Here is a 2,114-nt window from a genome sequence, read left to right on the forward strand (position 1 = left end):
TGGCTTCTACCTCAGTTCAGTTCAATTCAGTCGCTTGATCATGTCAGACTCTTTGCAACCCTATGGACTGCGGCACGCCAGGCCTCCCTGACCACCACCAACTCCCAGAGCTTCTCAAACTCATGTCCATTGAGTTGGTGATGCCATCCAACCATCTCATCCTCTGTCGTCCCCTTCTCCTCCTGCCTTCAATCTTTCCCACCATCAGGGTCTTTTTAAATGAGTCAGTTCTTTGTATCAGGTGGCCAAAATATTGGAGTTTCAACTTCATCATCAGTCCTTCCAATGAATATTCACAATTGATTTCCTTTAGGATTGACCGATTGGATCTCCTTGCAATCTAAGGGACTCCAAGAGTCTTCTCCAACATCACAGTTCAAAAGCATCAATTCTTTAGCGCTTAGCTTTCTTCATAGTCCAACTCTCACATCCATACATGACTACTGGAAAAACCATAGCTGCACTTCACTTATGAGGCCTCAGGCCAACCAGGAAAACAGGAGCCCATGACACATGGGAGCACCCCTAGAGAGGAGACCTGGTCCCACCCTCCTGTTGGCCACCTCCAACACAAGTCATCATGTCCCTGGATCAGAAAAGTGAGTGCTGCAAAAAGCTTGAGGAAAATCTTCAGGCCCCCAAAGGCCTAGAAAGGCCTTTGAAAGTGTTCAGGCTCCTATGGCTAGGAAGGAAGAGGCCAACTCCTCCACCTCTTCCTCCACCATAACCTCCTTCTCCTCCACCAACTTCTCTTCCTCCACCCCCTCTTCTCCTCTCTCACTCCTTTGCTCTCTGGCACTCCAGAGGAGGTGCCTGCCACTGGGGCACTGAGTGCTTGCCAGGGTTCTCAGGGAACCTGCTTCTCACTCGCTGCCACCACAGCCTCTCTACTGAGTCAATCTGATGAGAATTGCAGAAGCCAAGAAGAGGAGGGCCCCAGCATCTCCGAGGCTCCACCAGATCCCCAGTTTTTGCTCAGTCATGAGCTAAACAAGTAGGTGACTGAACTGGTGCAGTTCCTGTGTGTCAAATATGTAACAAAGGAATCCACTCCCAAAGCAGAAATGCTGAGGAGTGTCATCAGAGAGCACAAGGACAACTTCCCTGTGATCTTCAGCAAAGTCTGTGAGTGTATGGAGGTTGTCTCTGGCATTGAAGTGAAAGAAGTAGACCCCACCAGCCACTCCTATGACCCTGTCAAATCACTCAACCTCAGCTATGACAAGAGGCTGAGTGACGACTGGGGCATGCCCAAGACCAGTCTCCTGATACTTATCCTGTGTATGATCTTCATGGAGGGGAACTGTGCCCCCAAGGAGAAAATCTGGGAAGTGTTGAATATGATGGGGCTGTATGCTGGGCAGAAGGATTCCATCTATGGGGAATCCAGTAAACTCATCAATAATGATTTGATGAAGGAACAATATCTAGATTATCAGCAGGTGTCTTGACAGTGATCCTGTATGATTATGGATTCCTATGGGGTCCAAGGGCCTATGCTGAAACCAGCAAGATGAAAGTTCTGGAATTTTTTTTGCCAAAATCAGATGGGTGGGACTGACTCCACTTCCTTCTCACGCTGGTATAAGGAAGCTTGAGAGATGAGAGAGCCCAGGCCGGAGCTGCCCCCGGGATGATACTACTGTCAAGGCCAGTGAAAGTCCCAGTGTCACACCCAGCAGACTATCTTGCCCCGAGTGAAGTCAGAAGCAGTTTATTCGGTCTTCATTTGAAGACAGCAGCCAGTATTCTACATAGTGGAGGACCGGGGTGGATCTGAACGGAAGTGTATAGCATCTTTGCATTTCTGTTGTATATAGGTGATTTGGATATTTATCTTTATTTTTTACTTTTCCCCCCCAAATATTGTTTAATAAAGTTTAATTAGCTCCAGAAAACAAACAACTTCTGTCCATCCACTTCACTGTCCATCTTCACTGCCTAGTATGTCACGGTAATATCAACCCCGAACCACTGTCAGAGCCCTCTACTTGGCCTTCCAACTCCTACTCTTGTTCCTTAGAATGACCCCTGAAGTTCATTAATCAGAACACATTGTTCCTAGGCTTAAAACCCTCCAAAAGGCTCCCAGCTGCACTTAGAATAAATGTAAT

The 2,114-nt window shown here is 47.5% G+C and overlaps 1 pseudogene; it reads left to right on the plus strand.

Moving 5' to 3' along the window:
• Window positions 1-580: 580 nt before the first annotated feature.
• On the plus strand, window positions 581-1,561 carry LOC129626902 (putative MAGE domain-containing protein MAGEA13P; annotated as a pseudogene).
• Window positions 1,562-2,114: the final 553 nt, after the last annotated feature.

This window comes from Bubalus kerabau, chromosome 14 (genome assembly GCF_029407905.1).
Source record: "Bubalus kerabau isolate K-KA32 ecotype Philippines breed swamp buffalo chromosome 14, PCC_UOA_SB_1v2, whole genome shotgun sequence".
Classification (NCBI taxonomy): domain Eukaryota; kingdom Metazoa; phylum Chordata; class Mammalia; order Artiodactyla; family Bovidae; genus Bubalus; species Bubalus kerabau.